Source organism: Phalacrocorax carbo, chromosome Z, assembly GCF_963921805.1.
Source record: "Phalacrocorax carbo chromosome Z, bPhaCar2.1, whole genome shotgun sequence".
Taxonomy (NCBI): Eukaryota; Metazoa; Chordata; class Aves; order Suliformes; family Phalacrocoracidae; genus Phalacrocorax; species Phalacrocorax carbo.
This window is the reverse complement of record NC_087548.1, coordinates 68662273-68686294: the sequence shown is the minus strand read 5'-3', so window position 1 is coordinate 68686294 and position 24022 is coordinate 68662273. Positions and strand designations below refer to the sequence as shown.

The following is a 24022-nucleotide window of genomic DNA, read 5'->3' as shown; positions in this document are numbered from 1 at the left end:
TCAGGGTGTTGAAATACTGAACGCCTCAGCTGGTGCTCAGGTCTCCATCTATGTAATCAGTTAATGGGGAGAGCTGCACACCTCATAATGAGATCAATGTATCCCAAATCATATCACCCAGAGCTTGCAGAGTAACTTCTGTGTTGTCCCTGCTACAGGTTGAGTCTCTTGGCAAACCCAAGTAGGAGGGCAGTGCAATTGCAGTGAGTTGTACTGCTACAGTCACATCCGCAAAGAGAAGGGAAAGAATTTCCCAAAAAGCCTTTTCCAGGAGAATTCTCTGGGTCTCAAGTGAACACAGAGGTGCATCCTGCGACATCACTGCCCAGACATCTGACTTCCACACAGACTCAGGCACAAGGAAAACAACTCTCCGATTGTGACAGGGAATCTCCATCAGATGCTCATGTGACAGAAAGAGTTTTCAGAAGCTGAAATTTTGTCTATGAAAACTATCTAATTACCACTGTCTTTGAGCAAGATTTAAGAGACAGCTATAAGGTAAAAATCACAGTTCTTGGGATCAACATCCTTTACTGCTGTTTTTTATCTGCTGTAATATGTAGAACATGATTAACAAGGGTATTATTGTGCCGGGTGTCTCTTATGAAACTATGCCTTGCTGTAGCCACCAATTTACTGTTGCAAGGAAAAATCTTCAATGTAGACAAGAAAAAGTGCTACTAATTGTGAGAGCTTTGCAATTGCACAGCATGTATTGAGATGCTTTCTGCTTCAAAGTGCTTACTGTTTACACAGATCCAAACAGGCAAAGAGGACATGAGGCAGAAACAGAAGCAACCGAAGCTACTTGTGCAATGAAAATATAGAAACAGAATCAAGGTCTCCTGACTCCTAATCCCATACCTCCACTAAGCCAGACCAAGTTACAGCCACCGAGCTTCCTCAAGAAATAACAAGTTGTAGTGGCCCAAATCCTAGTTTTGAGCTCATATACATTAATAATTAATCCTTATGCTGCTGTGCACTCATTGTTCCTCCACTCTTCTAATAGCTTCACCACCTGCTTAAGAAAAGGACTTTTCCAAAGCTTCCCCAACTTTCCTCAGGACAATGCATAAGAACAGATTTAAATTTTTAATGGCTTCGGAGAATTCTCGAACAACTGTGGAAAGAAGAAGGAAAGCAGCAGAAGACCATGACTGTCTCTAGAGTTAATCAGCCTGAATTTATTGAAATGGGAATAGTTTTAGGAGCCTAAAAACCCACATGGATAGAATGAACTGTTTAACAGGTTTGTGAACCCTGTGGAATCACCACTGTGCTTCTAAAAATGTCCTGTTTTCTGATTTAATATGAGTAGATTTATTTAACACGATCATCTCCCAGAGGTCCTTTCCAACCTCAATCATTCTGTGATTCTGTGATTCTTTTTCTAAGCAATTAATATAAGTCTTTGGATGAAGAAAGGGGAAGGGTTGTGCTGGGGTAACTGATTTGTCTTGTTACTGTAATGCATTATCAAAATAATTTGAGTTTAACAAGCTTTAGCAAACTGTCAAAAGCTGTTAGCAGTGTAAAACCATGCAGACATAAAGAAGCTTCATGTGTTGGTAGTCCTGCCAAGAAGAAAAAGCAGAGGGTTAGAGGAAACAACACACTGCATAGACATACTGTGGGCCTCTCTAGGGATATTCACAGTGGGCCTGTGGTTGGGTTTTGTGCAAAATTAAGAGCTGTACAGTTTCAGATACCACATTGTTGAAGATCATTTCTTGGCAGCACTGAAACAGGATATACCTCATTTCAGGAGCTAAAAGGCAAAAATATTGCTGTAGGATGCATTATGGAGCTGGGGTACTTCAGCTGCTAAATGAAGAGACATCTAAAGAAGTAATTCTCAATGCCTTATTTAGAAAGTACTTAAAGTCACTGCCTTTGGTGGGGTCTAAGGAACCATTTTCAACAAGTATGTAGGAAAACTGCTTACACTACAACAGATTGCATGATCCCATGACTCATTTGAATTGTGAAAAGGAAGGCTGACTGGGAGAATTATGAGAGATTACAGAATAACAAAATATATATAAATTGATGTGTGAGCAGGCAGGACACAGTGCTATCCGGTGTGGGTGTACATTCTGATGGTCTGAATGTGCTGCTTGCTATTGTTGTGAAAAAGATGCTGGTTTAAAAAATGGCAGGAGAGAAGTGGGGTGGGGGATTTCAAAAGCTCTTGGCAAAGAGCTACTGACTCAGAGGGAACAGAATAACTTCAAACCCATTTGAAAGCCAGCAGTAAGTACTCCTTTATTTTTGGTATTATTAAAAGCTGTGTCATAGACTTCTGAGTGAAGTTAACCCATGGTAATAGCTTTTTATATAAGACACAGAAAATAATGGCTATAGAAGAGAAAAAAAAAAACAAGCAACAAACTGGAATACAGAGCTAATATGGCTAGCTACTTTGGCCTGATTATCTAACCTATTTTTCAGCTGATATTCTTGTTAGGGGAAATCTCTATTTAGTTCTCTCTCTAAGTCAGTAAGGAACTTAAAAGAAAGAAAACTATTCTTGCCATGAGTTGATGCTCTGCATTGTTGGTGCTCTGATGTCCTGGGCCAAAATAGAAGATCATGAGGCCTATGGAAACAGAATTTGTGCTGGTTTTCTGTGAAAGGATCTTTGCACCATGCACAGAGGAACAAAAGAAATCTATCTTACTGGATGAGGTAAAGGCTGTGGATGTTGTCAGCCTAGATTTCAGTAAAGCCTTTGTCACTGTTTCCCGCAGCATTCTCCTGAGAGAAACTGGCTGCTCATGGCTTGGACAGGCATACTCTTTGCCGGGTAAAAAATTGGCTGGATAGCAGAGTCCAAAGCGTTGTGGTGAACGGAATTAAGTCCACTTGTCAGCTGTCACAAGCAGTGTCCTCCAGGGCTCAGAATTGGGCCCAGTTCTGTTTAATATCTTTATCAATGATCTGGATGGGGGGATTGAGTGCACCCTCAGTAAGTCTGCAGGTGACATCAAGTTGCGTGGGAGTGTGATCTCCCTGAGGGTAGGAAGGTTCTACAGAGGGGTCTGGACAGGCTGGATTTGTATCATATTTTTATGAGGTTGAACAAGACCAAATGCTGGGTCCTGCACCTCGGTCACAACCACCCCATGCAACACTGCAGGCTTGGGGAGGAGTGGCTGGAGAGCTGCCTGGAGGAAAAGCACCTGGGGGTGCTGGCTGACAGCTGGCTGAACATGAGCCAGCAGTGTGCTCAGGCAGCCAAGAAGGCCAATGGCATCCTGGTTGTATCAGGAATAGTGTATCCAGCAGGAGCAGGGCAGTGATCATGCCCCTGTGCTTGGCACTGGTGAGGCCGCACCTCAAATACTGTGTTCAGTTTTGGGCCCCTCATGACAACAAAGGCAATGGAATGTGTCCAGAGAAGAGCAACAAAGCTGGTGAAGGGTCTGGAGTGCAAGTCTTATGAGAAGCAGCTGAGGGAACTGGGGTTGTTTAGTCTGGAGAAAAGGAAGCTGAGGGGAGACCTAATAAGGGAGCAATATGTCTCTACAGCTAAGTGAAGGTTGTAGTGAGGTGAGTGTTCTTCTTCCAAGAAACAAGCGATAGGACAAGAGGAAACAGCTCAAGATGTGCCAGGGGATATTTTGATTGATATAAGGAAAAATTTCTTCACTGAAAGGGTTGCCAAGCATGGGAACAGACTGCCCAGGGAAGTGGTTGAGTCACCATCCCAGGAGGTACTTAAAAGACACGTTGATGTGTTGCTTATGGACATAGTTTAGTGATGGACTTGGCAGTGCTAGATTGATGGTTGGACTTGATGATCTTAGATGCCTTTTCCAACCATAATGTTATGCCAAAAAGCGGGTTCGTTTACCTGGTGTGCAAAATGCCAAACTACACACAGAGCAGAAGTATTTTATTCAAGTCATTTTTGTGAAAAGATTGGTGCTAGGTGGTAGCCCACAAAGCTAGCACACCACACTGAGAAACTACAAAGCATTTATATAGCTAAATGTGTCAGTCACAGCTATTATTCACACACCTCAGCTAATAATTGGTTCATTTCTTTCTCACTTTGATATAAAGGTACAGCTCACTTTTTAAATTAGAGGCGGGGCAGTTCCTGGCCCATGGCCCTGATTTTTAGTATTATAATGAGGATAGTTCCCCTAACGTGCACTTTGTTTTAGTTTTTATCTATATCCCAATGACTTGTTCTCCTTGACTACACGCTTTATCACCCCGTTCGCAGCGGCTTCTGAGATGGGATGTTTGCTTTGATCAGTCTCTCAGCTCTCCTCAAGGATATAGTCGTAAAACAAGTGTTTCTCTATCTCTCCGTCTCTGTCTCTGGCCCTCAACTTCTGTTTTGCCAGGCTCACATAGTTCATTCTTATGTCTTTAGCGGACAGTCCCGAAAATTCCATTTTCTTAGGGATATCATAATGATTCTATGATTCTAAGCTTGTGAATCTTATAGGCAAATATGGCCATTTAATAGCTTTTGGCCTTTGCATTCCTCTACAAACAAGAACAAGGAGACAGATGAGGATAGAAAAATATAAAGTAATGCTTAAGCTTCACATAGTTATTTAAGAGTATTTTCTTGGGGAGAACCGGACTTATTTGACCATTCTGCCTCTGTGTGTATCTGCACCCTCTTTTCTCACCCCTCCCATTAACTTTTGACATTACTCTCCAATGTCAATCCAGTCCAAGAGGGAGAGAATTTTCAGGCACTGGTTCCTTTTAGGAGATGTGAAAACATGTGGCTGGGCAAAAGAGGGGGAGCCAGTAAATAATCCCTTCTTTCCCACCTCTCCTTCCAAAAGAAAAAGCTAAAAACCTGTCCTTTTATTGTTAAACAGAAAATCCTCTGGAATGTACTGGAAACCAGGCTTCAGTGTTTCTGCTACTCAGATGGCTACTTTTTTTTTTAGTTAGTTAGTTACATTCTGGCCAAAGAAGCAACTGGGTACCAAAACATATTTTTTAAATTTACCTATAAGTGTGCAATTGAATTAAAACACAGTAAGCTGAAGTCAGCAGTAGTACATGCACGCTCATCATTAAAAATAGGAATAACTGCTTTGAGAGGATTAACCTGTTGGGTCAGGCTCAGTTTTAGGGAGATGCTTCGAGTCTGAATTCTCTTTACCCTTTTTCAAGTGTGGTAATCTTTTTCATCTCTGCAGGATGTGATGACTGGACAACATGAAAGGAAATAGAAAGTCTGGAAATCTCATTTCGTGTTGATTTAAATCACAATCTAAGAGGCACTTGGATCAAAAATGTATCCTTGGGCACAAGGAGTGCAGATTTACCACATAACTTTTTTTTTTAATAGCACATTTTATTCCTGTTTGTACTTCTTTTTTTCTCTTTCATTGTAAAGCTTAGATCATATATTCCTGTATTCTTCTCAATCTCCTTTGTTTCTAGGCTTCTGTTTTGCCCGTGTCATTCTGTCCTTCCAACTTGCCTGATGATTTTTTCCACCTTTATTTTGAGGTTTCTGGAAAAAAATAAAAAAAAAGTACAAGCTCAAGAAACTCAGAAAAAAACCACATCTTCTTGTAATTACTTGATGTCACTGTGCCTTAATCTACTTCCAGTAGAGTGGTAAATACATATGTGCAGCAAGCTTTCTCCAAGAAATTATGTACTGGAATAAGTTTTAGTTTGGATTGTTCACTGGAATGAGTTCCTGTAACTTCATCATTTTGCGTTAATACTGTGTTGATATTTGGTCATATTGAGTCTAAATAAACAACTCACTGCCTGATAAGCTTTCAGGAAACTTACCTGGTGTCATTTGACTGGCCTTTCCAGCCCGGGAAATGCTTCTTGTAGGAATGCTTCTTACAAAACACCTTTTCTGACTAGGCTGAAGAAATGGAGTTGACATCCCATTTAAATATGCTGTCTCTCCAAACAGCTCTCAGCTATACTGCAATATCACAATATCATCCTAAACAGAATGTGTAGCTGTCACTTGGCTGATTATTAGTATTTGCTGATAAAAGTTTGTAAAATGTAGGAAATAATTATTATTCATAAATGTGCATAACAACATGTTACTTTGTGCATAAGCAGAAGCACTCTTCTTAAGGAAAACTTTTTAAGGAAAACTTTTTTAAGGAAAATTGTTCCTTAAAAGGAAATTGACTCATATATTGAATTTTATTTTATTTCAGTGGGTTTTTTTCTTTCATCCAAGACCCAGGTAATTACTTGTCAGACTTTAAAAAAAAAAATAATCCAAGGGATAAGGTCTTTGCTTAACAGTTAAGAATGAGGCTTTCTCTAGTCAAGATATTTGTTACAGAAGGAGTTTTAAAAAGTGTCAAATGTCTCTCTTATTATTATATGAAGAATAAACTCAATAATTTTTATTTTGCTCTACATTAGAGCGACTCTTCAAGCTTCTGGCCAACAGAACCTGGTCCTTATGGGTGACTTCAACTACCCAGACATCTGCTGGGAGAACAATACGGCAACTCGCATGGACACGTGCACTCTGCGCTGGATTAAAAACTGGCTGGGTGGCCGAGCCCGGAGAGTGGTGGTGAATGGAGTCAAATCCAGTTGGCGGCCGGTCACGAGTGGTGTTCTCCAGCGCTCAGTGTTGGGGCTGGTCCTGTTCAATATCTTTATCAATGATCTGGATGGGGGGATTGAGTGCACCCTCAGTAAGTCTGCAGGTGACACCAAGCTGGGTGGAAGTGTTGATCTGCTGGAGGGCAGGAAGGCCCTACAGAGGGACCTGGACAGGCTGGGTCATTGGGCCGGAGCCAACAGTATGAGATTCAACAAGGGTAAGTGCCGCATCCTGCACCTCGGTCACAACCACCCCATGCAACGCTACAGGCTTGGGGAGGAGTGGCTGGAGAGCTGCCTGGAGGAAAATCACCTGGGGGTGCTGGCTGACAGCCGGCTGAACATGAGCCAGCAGTGTGCTCAGGCAGCCAAGAAGGCCAATGGCATCCTGGTTGTATCAGGAATAGTGCGACCAGTGGGAGCAGGGCAGTGATCGTGCCCCTGTGCTTGGCACTGGTGAGGCTGCACTTCGAATACTGTGTTCAGTTTTGGGCCCCTCACTACAAGGAGGACATTGAGGTGCTGGATCGTGTCCAGAGAAGGACAATGAAGCTGGTGAAGGGTCTAGAGAGCCGGTCTTATGAGGAGCAGTTGAGGGAACTGGGGTTATTTAGTCTGGAATGAGGAAGCTGAGGGGAGCCCTTATCGCTCTCTACAACTACCTGAAAGGAGGTTGTAGCGAGGCATGGGTCGGTCTCTTCTCCCTAGTAACAAGTGATAGGACGAGAGGAAACGGCCTCAAGCTGTGCCAGGGGAAATTTAGGTTGGATATTAAAAAAAACTTCTTCACCAAAGGGTTGTCAAATATCGGAACAGGCTGCCCAGGGAAGTGGTTGAGTCTCCATCCCTGGAGGTATTTAAAAGAAGGGTAGACGTGGTGCTTGAGGATATGATTTAGTGGTGGACTTGGCAGTGATAGGTTAGTAGTTGGACTTGGTGACCTTAAGGGTCTTTTCCAACCTTAATGATTCTATGATTCTATGATCCACCAAGTTCCTGGAATGCATAGAGGACTATTTCTTCATACAAATGCTAGATGTGCTAACCAGGAGTGAGGCACTGCTGAACTTGCTATTCACAAACTGAGAAAACCTGCTTTGTAATATGTTGGTTAGTGACAGTCTTGGCTGCAGTGATCACAATATTGTGGAGTTCGGGATCCTACTGAGCATGTGGAAGGTCACTTCTAAGACAAGGGTTCTAGACTGTTAGAAGAGCAAACTTCAGCTCACTCAGAACTCAGTTGGGAGGGATTCAATGGGATGCTTCCAGCTAGTGAGTGCTGGGAGTTCTTCAAGAACTCTCTCTTGGAAGCACAAAACCAGTTTATCCCCTATAAAGGAAAGGGAAGTAAGCAGAGCAAGAGGCCCCCGTGGCTCAACCATGAACCCCTGGGTCTACTCAAATCCAAAAGGGAAGCGCACCAGAGATGGAGAAGTGGAGGATTATCCATTGCAAGCTACAAGGGTGTCATGGATTAGCCGGCAGCTCAGCCCCACACAGCCGCTCACTCACTCCCCCACCAGTAGGTGGGGGAGAGAATCAGAAGGGTGACTCTCGTGGGTTGGGATAAGAACAGTTTAATAATGAAAATTAAAAGAAACAACAACAGAAATGCAATGTAAAGGAGAAGAACGAGAGATGCAAAACCTGGGATGGGGGGGTGGGGGGGTAAGGGAGGGTAAGGGGGGCGAGGGGAGGGAAACAAACCACACGTGATGCAGCCGCTCACCGCCCACCTACCCAACGCCATGCTGCCCCCGATCTGCAACTGCCCCCCTTAATATACTGGTCATGGTGTCACGTGGTATGGAATGAACCTGCCATTGGCCAGTCGGGGTCAGCCGCCCCCGCCATGGCCCTGCCCCTCCCAGCCCCCCGCCACGTGGCAGAGCTCAGGAAGCTGGAAAGGTAGCCAACCTCCACAGTGAGGAGAATTAACCCCTTCTCAGCCAAAACCATCACAAAAGGCATTGCCAGAGCGTGCAGAGATGCAGTTAGAAAAGCAAAAGCCCAGCTTGAACTGAAACTGGCTGTAGACATGAAAAATAACAAGAAAGGATTCTTCAGGTATGTCAAGCACAAGCAGAAACAGAAGGAAAACACAGGCCCACTGTTAAACAGAATAGGAAAGTCAGTCACCAACGATGCTGAAAAGGCAGAGGTCCTCAACACTTTCTTCACCTCTGTCTTTACCAACACTGTTGGCTTTGGGAATGAAATTCCCAGTTGATCCAATCATAAACCCACTATCAGTGAAGGAAGAGTTAGTATGTGAACTATTACAGGAGCTTGACACCTACAAATCAATGGGCCCTGATGACATCCACCCGAGGGTGTTGAGAGAGCTGGCTGACATCATTGCAAGACCACTCTCCATAATCTCCAAGAAGTTGTGGAGAATGGGGGATGCCCCAGAGGACTGGAGGAAGGCAAATGTTACCCCTATCTACAAGAAAGGCTCGAGGGAGGATCTGGGTAACTGTAGGCCCATCAGCCTTACTTCAATCCCTGGGAAAGTTATGGAATGAATCCTCCTGGGGGCCATCACAAGTCAAATGAAGCACGTGATTGGGAAAAGCCAACATGGCTTCACTAAAGGCAGATCATGCTTGACAAACCTGGTGGCCTTCTATGACACAGTGACTTGCCTGGTTGACACGGGGAAGGCAGTGGACATTGTCTACCTGGACTTCTCCAAGGCTTTTTATATGGTTCCCCATGGCCTCGTCCTGGAGAAATGAATGCATTATGGCCTAGACAAGTGGTCTGTGCAGTGGGTGGGGAACTGGCTGACAGGCCGCACCCAAAGGGTGGTGGTAAATAGCTCTTTCTCAAACTGGTAACCTGTCACAAGTGGGGCCCCCCAGGGATTGACATTCAGCCCAAAGTTATTCATTCTTTTCATGAGTGATCTGGATAATGGGATCAAGCGTAGCCTGATGAAGTTTGCTGATGACACTGAGTTGAGTGGGGAAGTAGACACTCCAGAAGGGAGAGCTGCTCTGCAGGGAGATCTGGACAGGTTGGAAGAGTGGGCCAGCAAGAACCTGATGAAGTTCAACAAGGACAAGTGTAAGGTTTTGCACCTGAGAAAACATGATCTGGGAATGCAGCACAGGCTGGGATCCACCTGGCTGGAGAGCAGCGCTGTGGAAAGGGACCTGGGGGTGCTGGTGGACAGAAAGCTCAACATGAGCGAACACTGTGCTGCTGTGGCCAAGGCGGCCAACAGGGTGCTGGGTTGCATCAAAAAGGGCATCACCAGCAGAGATAAAGAAGTCATTATCCCGCTCTACTCAGCGCTTGTCAGGCCACACCTGGAGTCCTGTGTACAGTTCTGGTCCCCGCTATACAAAAAGGATGTGGACAGGCTGGAAGGGGTCCAGAGAAGGGCCACCAAGGTCATCAAAGGATTGGGAAGTTGCCATACAAGGATAGGCTGGCAGAACTGGGTTTGTTCAGCCTTGAGAAAAGGAGGCTCAGAGGGGATCTCATCACCACGTACCAGTACTTAAGGGGCAGCTACAAAGAAGATGGAGGCTCCCTTTTTACACGGAGTCACATGGAGAGGACAAGGGGGAATGGACACAAGTTGCTCTTGGGGAGATTCCGATTGGACACCAGAGGGAAATTTTTCACAGTGAGGACAGTCACCATTGGAATAATCTCCCCAGGGAAGCGGTTGACTCGGCCACGTTGGACACCTTCAAGAGTCGTCTGGACAGGGTGCTGGGCCCTCTTGTCTAGACTCTGTTCTTCCTAGAAAGGTTGGAGTAGATGATCCCTGAGGTCTTTTCCAAACTGTGATTCTAGGGAACGGCTCATGTTAGACATGGAAGATGACAACATTCCAGGCAAATTCGAAGGCAATTTTTGGCCAAAATGACAGTTTATAACATAGAACAATATCAACCTAAGCTCACAAGTTACCCGTTAACTAAATCTAAGATTTTTAAAGAGAGGAGGTTGCCTAACACAACTCTAGCTGGTGGATAGCTGTAAGGAAGTTAGTCTTGTTTGGGGTTTTGCAAAATAAAACATACAATCATCCAGCATTAGCAGACATCAAATGAATTTCACATTTAATTACTGCTTAGTAATGCCAATGTGACTGTATTCCTAATGCTAGAATGATAATGTATCAAACAGACACAAACCCCAAATCCTCCTAATAAATATAATAATTTTTCATCTATTCAAATGAATATGGCAAGTAACTACCATTCATTTATGAAGCATGATTAGACTATTAACATTTGCAGCTCAGTTCACATATGCAAAGAATGAAATGATGCATTAAGGAAAGTAGGTGTTATAAAGAACTTAAAGGTTTCTGTCCACATAAATACAGTGTAAATGCCATGGTAAAGACTTGTGGTAAAGATGCTTCAGTCTATTTTAGTACGTAATTTTATCTCATGCATTTATAATGGAGACAGAGAGACCCTTCTTAATAACAGACTAGATTTGTGTGGGCAAAGAGCAACAATATTACATGAAGCTTTTTGAACACAGTCCATCAACTGCTTGTAGAAGGGAAAGCTAGTGTAAAGAACCACACTCTTTTGCCTTTAAACTGGAGATATTTAACATTCAAGAAAAACTTTTTACAAGAGGAATGGTTAGCAAAATAATTCAGGATCTGCTTCTCCAAATCTTAATAATTTCTGTAAGTTGGGAGTACTTTGGTCCAAAGAATCTGCCATCTTCAAAGTAGAAAACAAAGACAAAGTTGCTTTAAATTTTATTAAAAAAAAATCCTAAAGTATTTCGTCTTCCCAATCTTTTGGCACTGAGCTCAACACACCTCATTTGCTAAGCATCCATTAGTAGCATGCCGTATTACTGAAAGCAATCAGCATTATTTGTGAGTGCCTTTAATTTGGTATCACAAGCAGTGGATGAGAATATTACTTCAGATTAAAAGCTAAATAATTTCTTCATTGACCTCTTGTGCAGCTTATAATTGCACACGTGCCTTACATTACTCTTCTTCAAGCCTAGCCACTGTAAAAATCATTCTTTTTATGAAATATCTGAAATTATAAGCACCCAGAAGATTCAGATCAGATGTGTTAGGTGTTAGTTTTTTTCTGAAATACTTGGTACTTGTCAAGGATTTTGAAATACAAGTGGAAACAAGCATGGGATTAAAACTATCTTTTGCTCACTTGTCCAGATGATTGTTTTATATGACTGAGTCAGCATGAGTATTAAATCCAGATTGATCTTTAAGCATGGAAGTAGTCATGTTAGCTTCAGCACTCAAAGTTACATGCTTAATCAAACAGCGCCTGTTCAAGCAATATATATTTGTGCAAAACTGGAGAAAAACCCCTATATATAACCACCACCGCTCCTCCTCCAAAGAGTATAAAATGTTGAACTTAAAGTCTGGTGCCTTTGATGAATACCATTCACAGCTATTTGAGAACCAAGCATTCAATGCCCACTTGTCAACTAGATGAAGGATTTGGTGTCCACACTGAAATGTGATAGCAAACAAATTGAATGGGGGTAGGCACCATGGGTGGCCACCATGGCCAAATTTAACTATGTGTGCCTCAGGAAATGGGGAGGTTCCTACTTCTGTTCATTTATCTGCTTTGCAATGAAATCAGTTTACTTTTATATTAGGCTGATCCCTGTGTCAGACAAAGTGGGCCAAGGATGAAGACATTTGAAAAATCCTCTTTCACTTTACAAAAGTAATGGTGTTCTTTACTGAAATACAGTACTCCAGAGAGTGGCAGAGAGATCTTTTCATGTCTTTATGTTGGTAGTTTGAGTACCGCTGGGTTAGTGGAAGAGTATGATGATGCACATGTGAAATGTTTTGGCAACTGGAAGTTCATTGTCAAGCAGACAAGGACCCTACTACAAAGTCAGCTCTACTTAGTCAACCACTACTTCTAGCAATGAGGCCAATAACTTCTCATCCCAGTATAAGGTCTCCCAAAACAGAATCGTGACATATTGCCATAGCAGTAGGCTGCTGACTCTGTTAGGCTTGGCATGCATGTCAATAGGACTTTAAAGGTCTTAGGCCCATTGATAACGTTGCATTCACAGGTGGGCAAATAAACTCTAAAACGAAACCTGTAAAATGAGTCAGTTGTATCTGTTCTTGTGCTTAGAAATGTTTAAATTAACTTCCTGAATAACTTGAAAACACTGTTCTGAAGGGGGGGGGGTGGGTGATAGAGCTTAGCAGTACTCATGTATCACATAATGTTTTATTGCTCTGAGCATTTGCTTTGATTACCAAAACACAGGGTGAAAAACACCAACACCTCAGGTCTAACAGTATATGCTTGTTTTCTCTCCTTTCAGGCTGATTAGAAAAAATTATTATTGATTGCATAATTTCACAGATTCTTTCTTCAGATTTCACTGGGAAACTCCTGATGAAATAGGTGTAGCTGATGCAGAGCAGGAAGTTTGATGAGTACTGCACATGTAGTTAGTACCCTTATACACTGGTGGGGAATCAGTAACTGGCAGCATGCTTTACAATTGAAAAATATGTCTTTAAGGAACTAGTACAATGACAGTGGTATTGTACAGCCTCCTTTGCTGACCTACCCTGTCTTTTACTTAAAGTAGGCTGATCCATACCTTTTGATTTTTTATAGAATATATTTGCATTCTTTTAACAGCCCTAAAGAACTGGTATTGTATAACAGGAACCTGCAGAAAAAAGCAACAGTGTATTACACAGGATCACCTGTTGAAATCCTGCTTACACATAGGAAGAACATAATCGTTTTATGGCATGAAGAGCGTGTCATGCTACTTTTAAATATGAATTATTACCCATGGATAAACTACCCACATGAGAAAGAACACTTCACATCAGTTAATATATGGTCTTACGTATCTGAAAAACATTACTTAAACCATTAACCTAATAATTACCAAGTGGTACTCTGATCACTTTTGTGTTCAACTTGGGAAGGGCTTTTTCAGTCAGCAAATATTTCATTGCATCATTGGAGCTTAAGATATGTGAAGGAAAAGTAAGAATATCATCATAATTGAACTGCAAAACTAACACAAGAAAAATGTGCAGTTAATATAAGTTACCTCTGCATTAATGCCTAAAGCTCAAGAAAATGTGAAGGAATTTGAAGTCTTCATTCATCACACAGATATATGGTTGTTACTACTGAGATTTGTTAGCAGGACTTACATGATTGAAATGTTGAAACTATTGTTGGAGACAAATTGGTAAAAGGGGACAGAGGTGGTATACTTGGATGTCAGGTTATTAAGTCTGGTAAATGACTGGATAAAGCACTGGTAGAAAGCCTTTTTAAAAACCCCAGTTTTTTAAAAACTCTTCAATTCAGATTGAAGAGCCAGTGCATTAAAATGCTCATCTCATCTCTGAGGCACCAAAACAAAATGGTGCCTTCTAGGAGAAGAGCAGTTATGAAAATGCATGCTAGAGAATTTGAGCTGCCACCACCACTAATACAGCTTTGCATTTTCTAAAGTTCCCAGAAGTTCCACTTCCTTTACTGCCAAAGTAATGTGAAAAAGTGACCAATGTTGCGTGACAGCTCATTCTGGTAATACTGGTGTAAAATTTAATCACTAAATTAGCAGTAAGCGCCTGCAAATGATTAATTACCTGCTAATGACCTATGCAAATTGAATACATACCCATCTATTAATGTAGGTACTTAACACTATGGAATTGCAAGTGTTCCCAAGAAGAAATTATTATCGCAGGGGGACATTTCCACAAAAGTGTAAATAAAACATAGTTACGTTACGATACTGTATAACTGAAAAGAAAAAAAACACCTCAAATCCCTTATTTTTGAAAAGATTGGCTATTTCCTTCAAAGGCACCTTATTAAACTAATAGCTGTTTGAAGCCTGTGTGCAGTTCAAAATCTAATCAAGAAAATATTTCAGGATAAGCTTAATTTCCTACTCTTCTGTATGTTAAGATGGCTGACCTTTTTTCTACCAAATTTATTTTTCATTTGATGATTTTTTAACCCAATTTTTTTAGATTCAACTTTCTATGGAAAGTTTTTGTGATAAGGGGTAAGAGAGATAATCTTACTCAAAAAACAGCTGCAAAAGGCAGCAGAGGGAGGCAGTCACACAAGCTGTAGGGCCCCTGGGAACACGGCTCAGAGGTGATGGGAGCTAAGGGGCAGCTAAATTATAGCTTCTGCATTAGGCCAAACATGCAATTTCCAGTTTCTGGAGAAATGGGGGGGTGGGGGTGGATGTGGGTGAAGTAGCGTGGTGGGGGGAGAGGGGGAGGAGGAAGCAGTTAATTCTGGGGAAAACTTTCAGTTTATTATCCTTCAGTTTCATTAGAAATACTAGGGAGGGAAAAAACCCCAAACATCTTTATAGACATACATGTAGGAAATTATGTATTAGATACAATATATGCCATATATTTTAGTAGGTACCAAATATGCAGTTACTCTCCTAGAAATTATATTTAGCTTCACACAGGGATCATTACTGACTAAAATTTTGAAATATATTAATTTCCAGAGACTGGGAAGAACAAGAAAAGTAATATCTGAATGCTGGAAGATCACGTACAGAAAACTAGTCGCTCAAGTGTTGTCTCCAAGTAACACCATCTGGGAGGTATTCAGATGAGTTTATACTTTTGTTGTTAGGCATAGCATAACATAGCATAAATAAGTGCATACAAAACACCACCTAAAAGTAGGTGAAATCAGGCTTGAAGTCCCATGGACCTCACTGGGTTCAGGTAGAGTGAGGGGGAAGATAACCACCATTGAATTCAATCAACTGTGTCCTGAGGGGATGGAGGTCCTGGATCCTGACCCCTCCTTCCTGCAACCTTCAGTAGTAACTGCCTTGTGTCATAACAAAACCAAGCTGATGAATCATGACTCTCTTGTAGACGTTTGGCCCTGCTTAGCCACAACTCAGCAAATCCCAACTGATGGCAATTTATAGCAAATATGCTGTTAGCTTGCAAAACAGCAGCAAGAACAAATGAGTGGCTTGGATATGTGCCCAACTCTGTACAGGGCATACATTAGGGCAGAGGCAACCTACTTAGTCATCTTTTCCATACTTCCAGCCTTGGCTGATGAATTTGCACATGCAAATATTGAGGCTAATTTGAAAACCTCCCAGAGCTGTTTTGAGTGCTTTATAAGTCATATGATGGGGGTAACACTCTGTAACAAAATTAATTCAAAGTATATTTTCCCAAAAAGGCACAAGACTAACCCTCTTCTTCCTTCACACCTCAAAAATAATCCTCAGCATTTGATGGTAGATGTAATGGGACAAAACCACGTTGTTGTGAAGAAACTAGTACAGACTGCAAAATTCTGTGGCTACCACTTAGGGAAGATCAGTTCTGTGTCCGATTTGTTATCAATACTTAGGAAAGAAGAAACTCAGCCCACTTAAAATAGTCCATGCTATGTCATATAGCACATAAAGCAATAGAATCATAGAAACATAGAATCATTAAGGTTGGACAAGACCTTTAAGGTCATCAAGTCCAACCACCAACCCAACACCACCATGCCTCCTAAACCATGTCCAGAAGTGCCACGTCTACATGTTTTTTGAACACCTCCAGGGATGGTGACTCGACCACCTCTCCGGGCAGCCTGTGCCAATGCCTGACCACTCTTTCAGTAAAGAATTTTTTCCTAATATCCAATTTAAACATCCTCTGATGCAGCTTGAGGCCATTTCCTCAGCCTTTTCCTTACCCTTGGTGGCAATGTTATCCCCACCCCCATCCAATAAAGGGTGGAGATTCTCCTTGGCTCTCTTTTTGTTGTTAATCTATTTGTAAAAACAGTTTTTGTTATCCCTTACAACAGTGGCCAGATTGAACTCTAGCTGGGCTTCTGCTTTTCTAATTTTCTCTCTGCAAGACCTAAAGAGATCCCTGTGCTCTTCTTGAGTTTACCTCCAAAAGTGGTAAACTGTCCTTTTTTTCCTGAGTCCCAGCAAAAGCTCCTTGTTCAGCCAGGGAGCTTTGTATTTTGTAAATTGTAAATGATACGGGCGAAGAACCAAAGCAAAGGAACAACTGTTGAATGAATTTGTAAGATGAATCACAGTGGCTGAAGGGGTTTCAGTCCAAAGCAGGGAAGAGGGGGCCACTAAGCCACAGTAAGGCTTTAATGTAACTTCTCCCATATTTCAATACAAACAGGTTTAGCACTGTCTATGGTGAAAGACTAAAATACTAATGTACCATTGGCTCAACCTGTAGTTAGTATAGCCTTAGTATATTGTGAGAACAAAATGAAATTGCTGACATGCATCATCATGAAGAGGTTTAGCGTCATGCTCATTTAACCTGATTTGTAGAAATTAGGACAAAAAGTGCAATAATGACATGGTTAGGATGCCTAGGGCAATGATGAAAACAGTGGTCACCTCTGAGCTGGTTTCAGGGAACAGACTCTCCTGGAGAAGAGCTGTAGGATGAAGACACAGTAATAGGAGGATGCTGTGACTGGTCACTTTTGGATTGGCTCAGCAAGTGACTCATTAATGGTGAATCTGTCCAGAAAATGGACGAAGTGAAGCCCAGAGAGCCATAGGTCATGGTGTCCTAAGCAGCTAAATGGACAACCCAAGGGTGACAAGAGTGGGGTCAGCAGAAGAGGCCCAGAATAGATGATACTGGGTCATGAGCATCAGCTGCTATGGTGGTTGTTCTCTTTTCCAGATCACCCTGGCCACATACAACACCCTGAGCCCCTGTGCCATCAATGTGGATGCTCTGGGACAAAAGCAGTGTCTTGCAGACCTTGTAGCACCTAGAGAATCCAGGGATTTGGGAGCAGCCATCATAACCATAGCAGTGTACTCCTAACTCTTCCATGACTGCATGCTGCTAAGCTCTTTGTAGCTATCCACTGCTGTCATGATAGTTACCATTGTCTTACAGTTGAATACTGCTAAACGATAACTGTAACCACTACTGTCATGCTTGCATTATTATATTTTTATATCACAATTGTATTAACTATCACACTGCATCATTAAACATCATTATATAGATCTGAATAGTCATAGTCTCTTTTCTTGCTGGATAATACCTCTGCATTCTCCTGTCTCCCTGCCACCAGAGCTCCTCCAGGGCAAGTTGTGTAAAGGCTTCTGCCTGTCCCTTGTCCACCAATCCCTAGAGGCACCTGTAAATTTTATCCCCTTTACTGTGTCAGCATGCACAGTGACATTTCAACACACCAGAGTAGGCAGATGGTTTGTAAACAAGGTCTGCCTTTCCAAAATGCCCCAGGTGATGTAAAAAAGGGAGATGTTAACCCATCAATCTGAAAAAAAGGGAAAAAATTATGAATCAAAAAGACTAAGAAAAGAAGGTGTGCTGTGAATACCAGGGATGGACCTACTGTTTTGCTTTATGGCATGTTAAATTTACCAATTTACCAATTAATTCTAAGTAACTAGATAAAAAAAAGTAACTAGAAAAAAGGAAAAAAAAATGAGAAAGATTCTGAGCCACCTGGAGCTGGATAGACAGATTTAAAAGGTGAATCAAACCACAAACATTTTAGGTGTAATTACTGTTTCATCTTGCAAGTATATTTGCATGCTCAGAACTTATCTAGTGATTATCATGAACCCCAGCACCCTTAAGAAAAGGCATGGCTCCTCACCTGTATCCAAGCTGTGTCTGCTACATTGAGGGAAAGGAGGCTTGGCATTATGATCAGCCACTGCAAAACAGAGGGTGGCTTCACTTCTCCATGTCCATATTTCCCAGGGACATCCCAGTCACCCAGCCAAGCACTGCCAGGGCACAGCAATACCACGGCCATATCTACTTCCTCCCAGCAATTCATCAACCTCAGGGGTGCCTGGCGCTCCTGGAGTAGCAAAAAAGACTAGCGCATACCGTAAAGAGAAGATAAGCCAAAGTATTTAAAAACAGCAGTAAGGACATTTTGATTTATAAGAAGGTTATTTTCAAATTGAAATGGCTAAGGGTCTGTGAATTGGTAATATTGAGTTTCTTTCTTGAATATTGAAAGAATTAGACAGTCTCCTCTTACTTTACAAAACATACATCATGTCAAACCCAATACATGACTGGACATTTGCCAAGTGTGTTGTTCCATGTATGTCTAAACTTCTGTGATCTTTCTGCAGCAGTTCATCACCATTGTATATCATAAATTGAAAGCATCAGTAATTGTATTTATCAGCTGGATTAGATTTAGTAACTGGAACCAACTTAAATTCTATATCCTACTTATTCTGCAGATACATATAGTTCCAGTTCAGAGGAAGTGTTAGGGCTACTTTGGAGTGAATGATACCAATAGCATGATGTATAGATAAGTAGGGATGGTGACAGGAGCAAAGCCCAAAATATACACCTTCACTTGTTCAGGAAGTTTGCTCCATAGTCCTCCTAAGAGTACCTGATGGCCTGGTTTACACACATCAGCATATACGTGTGCGTGTGTCAATGCATACAAACCAAAGCAATCATCTGTAAGTGGGGGGTTATCTTTGCATGCATCGGTTCAAAAATCATGTTATGATCAGTTGGTTTGCAGTATCATACATGGCACATCAACAGCTATTTTCTCCCTAAACCACCCATTCCCCAGTAGCTGTGTCTCTCAGCCACTGGCATAACCTAAAGCATGAGTCAGGAATGGAAGATTATTTCTTTCCTTTTCTTGTTCTCCAGTACTGGACCTTCTTGACATTAGGTTAACAGAGGAAAGGGCCTGGAAACTCTTATGGGACCTGTACAAGCTACAAGGGTGCAGCTCATGCTGTGGTTTGCTGTCTGCTGAAAACCCCACAGCCATAGATGTCCTCTGGCTTCTTCAGCCCATGACATATTTGCGCCCCACCTTGCTGCCTGCTGGTATTTTACTGGCTCTCTTGGGACAAAGTCCTCCAGGGAGAAGGTAGATGAGTATTAGATTTATCTGTTCTGAAGAACAATTACAGCACTTCACCTTCATGAGTTCATGCACATGCTCAGGTTTTTCCTACCTCTGTTTGCTTACCTGGCTCTCTCACAACCAGGTGTATATCCATAGTGTATAATGCTCCTTTGTGTCTGCTGGAAAACAAGAACAAAATGAAATTTGGTGATAAAGCAAGGGGGCATGGCCTTGAGGCTGGAGACTAGAGGTAGTCTTGCCTTCTCAAATCTGTGTGAATTTGATCCCTAATGATGTTTAAAATTTTAAAAAAGTGGAATTTGTTTTTCCATGGCTTTATATCTGGGGAAGGGTGCTGAATTCTCCAAATGGAGGGTGAAGGGGACAGCAGGAACCAGAGGCAAACACCACCTCCTGAAGAACCAAATGAGTGGTGGGCAGTGAGGAGCTTGGCTCAGCCCTCTGAGGCAGTCACCCCTGTGTTTCTGATGTCAGTAATCTAGCTGCATTGGATCTTCCAAAGGCACAAGCATTTGTGATGTCAGCACAGCTGCTGTGTACAGCAAAAGTGTGTGCACTAATGGGCTGGAAAATTCCTCTTTTCAAGCCTGTGTTTATAAGCCATCTGGATGCATGTCTGGCTGTAAAATTTGTTTTGAACAGAACTTTTTACATTTTACTAGATGCCTCTAAGAGTGTGATTTCAGCAGCATCATAATTGCAGATAAGTGAAGCTGATGACAGGAATTAAGTCTGGGACAGAGATGTGGATCTGTTTAAAGAAGGAATACTAGGCAGTACCTGAAGGTGTGGAGAGGGAGAGGGCAAAAGATGGGAAGACTTAATGACTGTTGAGAAAACTCTTCCTTCTCTTTTGGAAGCCTTTGATCACCATACTATATGGGCTATTTATTTCTTCTGATGACTAATTGGAGACCCCATACATGGCCACTGCACCTTTCATATCAGCCCTGATGCAAAGCCCAAGCCCACTGGGGATCCTCAGCCTTGCTGTAAAACTGCTACTTTGGGGTAGTTGCCCTGTGAGTACCACAGCTAATCATGGCCAGTTCTGGGTGGTGTGGGAAGCCATGTGCCCTTTGCCCTCTGCCCTCACACCCCATCCTCTCCCAGGAGGGAGAACCCTGGTTCTGATGGGAGCCCCGCTCCTGCTCCCTCCCTGGGCAGAGGACAGTGCATGGCCAGGAGGCCCCTAGTGCATTACTTGGACTACTGCAAGTGATGGCTGGTATCTGCAGTCCCCTCTGCAGTGTTACCATCAGCCTCCCTCTGCTGCCTGTATGACACACATCTCTGAACCTTCCTGCATCAGCTCAGATGTGGTCAATGGGTTATTAAGGAACGGGCAAAGAGATGAATTAGTACAGTTATTAAGCAGGGTGGCTTAGGCTCTTTTTCCTGAGAGAAACCAGGCTTTACATACAGAAGAACTGCCTGCACACCTAAAACAAGTGAGGCTAGGCAGGGAAACAGTTCAGAGAGCTGCAGTGTCCCTTTGAGCCTCTCCAGTGCTATGCCTGCATGGCTTCCTGTGAACAGGGACATGGTGCATTTCTCTGTCCCCACTACTCCTTTGACCACATTTTGTGTTAGGCAGTTTTGCTTCCAGTAGCATTCAGGTTAATCTTTCCCTGGTTAAAACATCACTGACCACCTTCCACTTGTCATCACTGCGTTCCTGTATTGGGTTACTGCAGACATATGTACTCACTACTTGAGCTGATAGTAGGCTGTAGAATTTTTTTTTTTAAATCTTATAAGAGATATTCCTATTTAACCCTCAAGGTTACACAAGGACAAGGCTACATGAGAGATACAAGGCAACCACAGACTACTCCAGGCCAGTTTCATTCTCGAAAATGAAGTTTTGTCCTGTCTTTCTCACATCTCTTTTGGTATGGCTGGCTGTTGGCTCATGTTCAACAAGGTTTTGAGCCATGTCTCTGTCTTGGAAGGCTTTCCCCACTTTCCTTTCTTTATGCTTACCTGCCACACTGACTCTCAGTGTGTAATATTAAATTGACAGTCTCAATGTCTGCTTTTATAAATCTTGGGCACTGTGCTGTGTAATGTTTTCTCTTTCTCAAGGATACGGCCATTCCAAACGACACAGTTCATTTCTTCCACTCTCCAAATCCCACACCTCCATCACAACATTATCGTCCCTGACTTTGGCAAGCAGGGGCTTAAATCAACCCTTTCCATTCCTCTTTGCTGCTGCAAAAGATCACTCTCTTAGCATCTCAGCCAACCTCACTCTTTGTACCACAACACTGCTACCCTCTTCTTCTTTCTAACCAAATAGAGGTGACTTCTTGTCACTGTCAAGGTTCTTCATGTTCCAGTGTCTACTTCTCTTTTTTTGTATCAGTAAGGTGATTGATACTTCAGAGTAGTTCACAGTGCCAGAGCTTTCTCTATTTCATTTTCAGGTGAATATCTTCAGACTTTCTCTCTCATTACCCTTTACACTCAGAGGAGATCAGCAACCACATCAGTGAGAAGTACTATCACCCGTCTCACACTAGCAGCGTGATAGCTGCTTCTGCATAATTGCCTTGCTGTGCTTTATCAGCCTTTAAAAAAGCTGTTATTTCATTCCATGTTGGCACAGAGTGCAGTGCAACTAAGGTCTCTTAGGCTCCCTGACAATACAAATGTAACTCAGAACAGAAGGAGCTGAGATCCAAGTTTTAGCCACTGGTGCTCACAGCCACAGATGCTCCTGTGTTTATTGTGGGAAGAACAAAACCGAGCATTTTCACTTCTGGGTATGAATTACTATCTTATGAATTCAGATCTGCACCAAGTCTACACATTACTCACATCATTAACCTTAAGCCCTAAGGCACTTTTCACAAGCTTAAAGCTGAGCATGTTTTTAAAAGGTTTCAGGAATGTGCCTGTAATCTTTAAAATTGCCAGTGTACTTTATTTTTCATGAAATTTGATCATATGGAACAAATTCACAATTCTAGACTTAATTCCAATGATAGATGATTTCATTTAAAACATCATTATAAAGGTTTTATTTAAAAGGGACTTCAGGACCAGGGCAAGTTGAACAAAGTGAATATGTAAAAAGGAAGAAATTTACATTTGCCAACAAGAGAAAAAAAAGTCTTTTTTTCTTTTGGCTGAGTTTTTACGTAGATTTGTTTTAATAAAAGCCTTTATGTGCACATGTTGTCACTTCATTGTGAGAAAAAGGCATAGAGGCTTTGCGTGATATAGCTGTGAATAAAAAAACTGGATCTGTCCTACGTGAATTTGGGCAAGTCATTTTACTTCTCTAGGTCTCAGCCTCTCCCACTAGAAAATGCCAATGCTTGCAAGGTACTATGGTCTAGGGAGGATGAACTGCTGCAGAGGCACTCGTTAGTATTACTGTTAGCAAGTTTCTGACAAGTCAGAACCTCTAGGAAAGCAAAGAAAAATGGTGAATGTACTGTTATATCCATAACAAGGCTGTGACTTCATTGCACAATCATGTGAGGGGAGAGGCTATCAGAAAATATCAGAGGGGTAAAGAAAATAAGCAAAAACAAGGCATGTGAACTTTAGCATGTGGTGCTGTTGAAACACTCAGGAACAAACTCCAATCAACCTTTCAGATGTTTCAAAAACATTACGTTACCATTTCCATCTCCCCCCATGCAATGCCTCGTACTTCTTTGTGGTCTCTGTCCTCCTCCATAATGCATCAGAAATGTCTAATCACCATTGTTATCATCTTTTGTCAACTATGGCATCAGATCAGTTCAATTAGATGCAGACAGTGAGGTCAGCATAAAGTGTTCAAATGATGACAGAAGCAGTTTGCTATGCATAAAGGAGCTGGTTATTATATCACATGTTTAACTTTATAGGTTCGGATCATCTTTAGCTAAATATCTAGTTATTTAACAGCTGTTATGAGTCAGCCAGAGAGAGTATTTGTTAAAAAAATGTGGTGGTAAGAAATGCTTTAATCTTGAGCTACAATAGAAGAGCAAGTCTGGTCAGGTCCTGTCTAATAAAGGTGGTTCTCCACTAGTACTCAGGAGTTTATCACTGTTCATAAAAAACAGGAGATGGTTTGATATAGTTCATACTGCCATCTTTATATTAACCCTAGCAATTTCAGAGATAGTTGTGAGAGTTTTTCAGGGCATGGTACCATGCTCAAACATTTTCAGATAAGATAATTTTGCAAATGGGTGCTAAAGTGTTTTGTCTTATGCAGAGCCTTGTATATTCATCATTCTGTCATGACTCAAGGTTCTTGGGATTTCCCATGATGGCGATATCTTAATGACTTCTTGCTAGTGTGTCTTCACATCACCTCTCTTGTAAAGGTAATGAAGACATTGAGACATGAGGCCAGTATTCCAGCTTTTGTCCATGTCCTTTAATTCTAGCTAAAAAGCATAAAGAGAATGCGAATCTGTAAAGCTGTCAGAACAGCTGTTGGAAGATATCCCAGTTTTGTGGGTTTCCAGTCCAATGTC

General features: G+C 42.0%; 1 long non-coding RNA gene across 1 annotated transcript; it reads right to left on the bottom strand.

Moving 5' to 3' along the window:
• Nucleotides 1–5113: 5113 nt before the first annotated feature.
• Nucleotides 5114–19691, bottom strand: LOC135310690 (uncharacterized). The gene is made up of 3 exons (XR_010370778.1): nt 19635–19691; nt 18264–18323; nt 5114–5503 (listed from the first exon to the last, which is right to left on the bottom strand). It is a non-coding gene; the product is annotated as an uncharacterized LOC135310690 (long non-coding RNA).
• Between the last annotated feature and the right edge of the window lie 4331 nt (nt 19692–24022).